The following is a 6,000-nucleotide window of genomic DNA, read 5'->3' as shown; positions in this document are numbered from 1 at the left end:
AACATTTAGGCTCCCGAGTCCATACGGATACAGTCCTTCCATCTATCATCTCCCGGCCTTAGTCTAAGGCATGGAATTAGGTTTCCATTCTAGACTAGGCATCTATGCTTAATAATTGAGATCTCATTACGCCAAGTTTCTCGACATAGGAACCTCTTTTTCCTATTCGATCAACGACTGTGGCCAAAGATTCATAAAGCGTGAATGCATCTCTAAGTGCATAGGATATACTTCTATCACATACTGACAGGGGACGAGTCCTCTTCTTGGAACCGTCCTCGCTATATACTTCGATTGCACTGGACAAAGCTTACGATGACCATGTCTGTAACACAATCACCTCTCCCGCAGATCCAAGATACAGTCATCATATGTACGTAACTGTCGTGGTTCCTTAAGTCTAAGGACTACTCTATTACTATCAGAGCTGGGGACTTAAGTCATACCGACCAAGTCTCTAAGGCTTCCATATGACGATCCCCATGAGTTAGTTTAGTCAGTTGACCACCTTGTCAACTAACCCACTGAAATTGTCTAGACGTCCAACGTCTATCGTCGATGAAACGGGACATTCATCCAATGAATGCAATACTCAGTGCAAGTCTTAGTAGGATTCTTGAGGCTCTCGACTTGGAACGTTTCAGCCCAACCCTCAGAAGTTGGTTTCATTGCCGCCATCTAATGTGCAGCCCAATTACATGGGTTATTAAGTAATCTGTGGGCATCTGTTGTGATGTCAAAGCAGTACTTAACGTAATTTTGCAAGCACAACAGACACATGCACCAAAGACATAACTTACCATATTCATCGTACAATATTGCTTAAATGAATATTTTTTTACTGGTTCTCAAAACCGCCAATCTAACAATTTGCCACTTGACCTTAAAGCCAATTACTCATGTTTTTAGAATATTCTGATCATGAGCAATCTACGATACCGGCTAGGTCTTATGAGTCTACTATAGTTTCTATCGATGTCCTGCGGTCCAACCACACGTTACATCTTCCTATCATCACTCCAAGCAGATGATGTTGTCTAAGATTTTTTCTTGGACCTGTCATGAGATCTCGAGCCTTTTCACTTGTACTATAGCCAAGTTGTCATCCGCTAAGATGACTACTAGCGCGGGTATACTAGGTACCACACCCAACAATTGGGTGTTGTTTTTCAATCCTAACTGTTTTTCCAATATAACCTTTTAAAGTTGTCATACATTCAATTTTTCATGATGAAATTCCTTGTGGTATTCCACTTGGAACCTTTCCAATATTACTATATTATCATAAAGTTTGAATGTACGCTCATTTTAAGATTAAACATTATTCATATTATGCTGGAAGCTATAATCGCTATAGCCTTCCAGAATAAACTCTCCGTCAATGTGTGTCAAAAGCTCTTCTTTAATCCTTATTCAGGAATTAAAGATAGGCCTTCAACAGTTGTCTGTTGTCTTGTCGATGCACACTCGATATCCGTTGTTATGCTTAAAAAGCATAAGCAACGTTGGGCTTAGTGCATCGAACTACATCCCTATGCTGCTTACAGCAAGGGCGTAGGGGATGCCAAACATCTAAACTCCTCATCAGTCAACCACAACTGAATCTTGGATAGCTTATCTCTAGATATGAATCCAATTCCTATATGAAGAATTTTATAAACAATATTCGTGTTTTAGAGTCAGACGACATCTTTATATCATTCCAAATGATCAAAGATGTTTTTAACATCTAAAACACTAGGAACACAATTGAGCTCCCACTGACCTTCCACCTTATTCTTGACCAAGTATGTACCTCATGAATTTGTCAAAACAAGCATCCTAGTTACAGGACTTTCAAACCTAATTTGAACTCAATAGCGGATTTTATGGCTTCAAGCCATTTATCCAAATCGATGTCTTACGTCGCTTCTCCTTGTACGGTCAGATTCAGGAACTCATACCTATCAACTGGAGCGTCCTTCGGAGAATCTAGATATGGTCAGTGAAGTTCTGGTCATATATAAATTTTGACTAGCAAACCATTTTTTCATTTCCATTTTACCCTCGCCCACCAAAGCGACAGGAGCTCAAAGCGCTTGCAGCGGCTGACTTTTCTTCATCCTTCTTTCTCATTCGGTGTTCGGCGCCCTTGCCTTTTGTTCTTGAGGTTGAAGCCTCTAAATTCAACACTAGTGGCAGGATTCTTTAATCGTTGTCTTGTATTGGTCCAACCATTTTTATCAACTCATGAATGATCTTTTTAAGCCCATTGAGAGTTCATGATAAATAGGTCAAAAAGTGGGATGAAGAGACTGAAGAATTACGTCAATGTACATCTCCTTTCAATATCAACATTGAGGTTATCGAACTTTTCCACAAGAATAGCATCTCAACTCCATGTTTATGTACAGACCACCCTCTGTCATCTTGACTTCAAAAAATATTTTTATCGCGGCATATCTAATATGCTGATTTGGTGCAGTATAAATTTGATATATGTGGAGCATTATTAAGCCAACATTGTCCAACATGCCATGTGGAGAGCCTTGTGGGAGGCAATCGATGCCATTCTCATTCCATGAGATTCCCAAGATAGTTTGCCTCACCTTTTCACATCATCCGGAGTTGCTACTCGATGTTAAGCCCGGCCCATTAGTCAAATCACACCTGAATTATGACCCGCACGACTCGTGAGATAGGGAAACAACGAACGTGTTTCTTTGTTCATAACAATAATGCAACTTGCCTTCTATCCCAAATGTGCCACGACTCGTGAGACCGCATCTAGATAGTGGTAGCTTCCTCATGATATTGTTATGCATGGAAGACCTGGACAGATTAAAATGTCATTTCGACCTAAGTCCATTATGGGCTTAATATTTAATTAGTGTCAGGCTCAGCCCATAAACCAAATCACACACAACTATCACCTCCCACAACTCGTGAGATAGGAAAACAGTGAGAGTGCTCCTTTGTTCACAATAATAGTGCAGCTTGTCTCTAATCCAAATGTGCCACGACTCCTGAGACCACACTTGGGTAGTGGCAGCTTTCTCACCACATTATTATGGATGAAAACGTTGGACAGATTCATCAAGTTAATATCACATTCATAAACATTGCTAAATGGTTCCCAAAACCGTGTCACAGGCGTGCTCTTCTTCATTGCAGCGGAATATAATTCTCATATATTTTTTGCCTGTGCGGCCTCAAAGGTTACGCCTAACCTTCGTCCGGCTTCGCACACATCAGAGTATAGCGACAGTCTGTCGCGTGTCCTCGACACTGAAGCACACTAGCGCGACATCTGAACGCCTCCCAGCACTACACCGCGTGCCCTTGCGCTCGCCTATCCAGAATGCCATACTTGCTGAGGCTCTCGGCACTCGTGCCTTAGCATCTCGCACACAATCTCGGAACCTGCCGACATATTGCTCAATGGCAAGGAGCATCCTCGCTCTGCCTCGGCATTATGGCGCTACTCGGGCGCCCGCAACGCCCATCTCAGGCCCAACACTCACTCGATACATCCTAGGCGCTCGCCCTCGTCATGGCCGCCTTCCATGCCTCGCCCGAGTAGGACAGTATCATAAGTCCGAGGCCCAATCGATACGCCGTCATCTTGCCATTCTCCCGCACGGCATGCCCGACATGCCTTCTTGTCTTTCGGCTTTGGCTTTGTAATATGCCCACAGTGTGGCGTTGTCCCATGACCACCTATCTTTAGCCACCGGACACCCATGGACGGCTGGAACTCGACCGCCTATCTTTCGAATGCTTGCCTCGATCACCCATTCGCACAAGAGGCGTTGCCCCTGATATCTCGCAGCACGCGGGCAACCTTGCACGTCATACAGAGCCTCTCGGCAGTCTCAACGCCCAACGTAGGCCATCCTGGCCCTACGATGCCCGTCAGGTTTCCAAGCCCTTCGGGGACTCTAGTACCCCTCTCATGAGCTGCCTAGAGCCGGCTCTTGAAGGCCCCCATCATACCCCCAAGAGATGCTTATTTAGTGCAGACGTCGTCTCATGCTACTGCCATCGTGCACAGGGAGGACTGGCTGATGCTCACCACTGCATGCCCTCCTTGTTCCAAGAGTAGAACACTCAAAGGGCCGAGGAGTGCACTTTTATCGCATCTCCAAGTATAAAGCGCTCTGTTCCGCACATTAGCTTCTACTCACACCCGAGGTTGCGCTCCATCATCGCTGCGTGCTGGCCGATATCCCCTAGTCACCCGCACGTCATCCACAGGTCACAGCCGACCTGTGAGACCCTCACCCACTCGTTCTGTTGACGTCCTCGTCAACACATACACGAAGGATTGATGTGTATGCGGTGCCCAATACACTCTCTCAGTATCTCGCGACACCAGACCGACCTCCTGCTCTTTCGAGCGCTCCAATCGTGAAGTGCCTCTCCAGCACAACACGAGATCTCCTCAAAGCGATGCTAAGATCCGCCTCCACAAAAAACAGTATCTCTTGATGCACTCATTCAACACTAAACTTGAACGGAAGTCTGCGCCTCTCTCTGCACTCTTTTCCTATGGTGGCGCGTAGCTCTTAACAAGCAGTGCCTTTATACACCCGCTTGATCGCCTCAAGCTGGAAGTCTGTGTACTCGTCTACACTCGCTTCCCCAATGTCGCTAACATTAGAAGTCTGTGCCTTTCTCTACACTCTCTTCTCAATGTAGCCTGCTGAAGTCGGAAAACTGTGCCTCGCTCTACTCTCTCTCCCAAATTCTTGTGCCTCTCTGCACTCTCTTCCCCGAAAGTCTGTACCTGGCTCTACACTCTCTTCCTGACTCTCTCAACTGTGCTCTAAGTCTTGTCAAGTGTGCCTCTGAAATCTCCGATGCTCCTCAAGACAGTGCCTCCAAAGCACTCGAATTGATCTAGAACGAAGGAAGTGTGGAGTCTGTGTTGTCCCTCAAAATAGTGCCTCGAATACACTTGAATTGATCTTAGAACAATGAAGTGTGGAGTCCCTGCAGCGTCACACTTCACACTCTCTCCCCTACTCGATGTGTTGCCGCCCTCGGCAACACGCAAACCCGCCCCTACAGTAGCCACACTTAAACACTTGCAAACACATGATGGGCCGGATGCCCAACTGTCGGAATCACGCCACTCGTGGACCGAACATCTCTGAAAAAGGGTTATCACTCAAACCCATAGAGAATGGGGCCTCTCCCTCAATCCGGTTGACGACCAAGCTTTCCTAGCTTGACTGCAAAACTCAATCTCATTGTCTCGTCCCAAGGGCTTGACTGCAACTGCAAGGATAGGATCTCTGAATCCCCGTCCGGCAGCAAAACTCCAAACTCCAGTTTCGCATTGGTCCGATCACAAACAAGAATGGGATGTTCAACTCTAAGCCTGGCTGCAAAATTCAAACTCAAATCCCAGCCCGGCCGACCGCACCATGCCACTCATGGTGGCGATGGAGCCTGCTGCTCCTGATATCGATGAAGCCTGCTGCTCCCCTCGAATATCCACACGATAGTCCCCCTCGGAAATCTTAGACCAAAGAGCCCATATTATGGTGTCAGAATCCCTTCGAGGAATCTTCACAACTCAACTCAAAATCATGCTCCTGATGAGCACCTAACACACGGCTTAGTGGGCTGCTCCCACTCAAGCTCCGGACAAGTTGTCTTTCTCGCATAACGGATGTCTATGCTCCTTGGTTCTTGAAGCGTGTCGTCCCCCGCTAAATGCACCCTCATCTACCACAATAGCATTTCATCCCATAACTCTGCTCGACCACACACGGCTCGCACTGACAACTGCCCACAACGGAAAAGGGGTCTTAACGTCCACTTCTCGCAACCCCAAGGGTGGCTTGTTCCACACACCTCATGTGCATTGTGCTTCGGCTCCTGAATATTCAACACATCCTTCTCTGCAAGAAGGTCTTCAGACTAATGAGAAGGTGGCCCTTCATCCACCACTCTCAACTCAAGGTGGTATCTCGCCCACCAAAACGGCCTCATCGCTAAGACCGCCTCCTG

Source organism: Sesamum indicum, linkage group LG10 (genome assembly GCF_026168435.1).
Source record: "Sesamum indicum cultivar Baizhima isolate 11 linkage group LG10, ASM2616843v1, whole genome shotgun sequence".
In the NCBI taxonomy this organism is placed as follows: Eukaryota; Viridiplantae; Streptophyta; class Magnoliopsida; order Lamiales; family Pedaliaceae; genus Sesamum; species Sesamum indicum.
Note: the sequence above shows the minus strand (reverse complement) of the source record.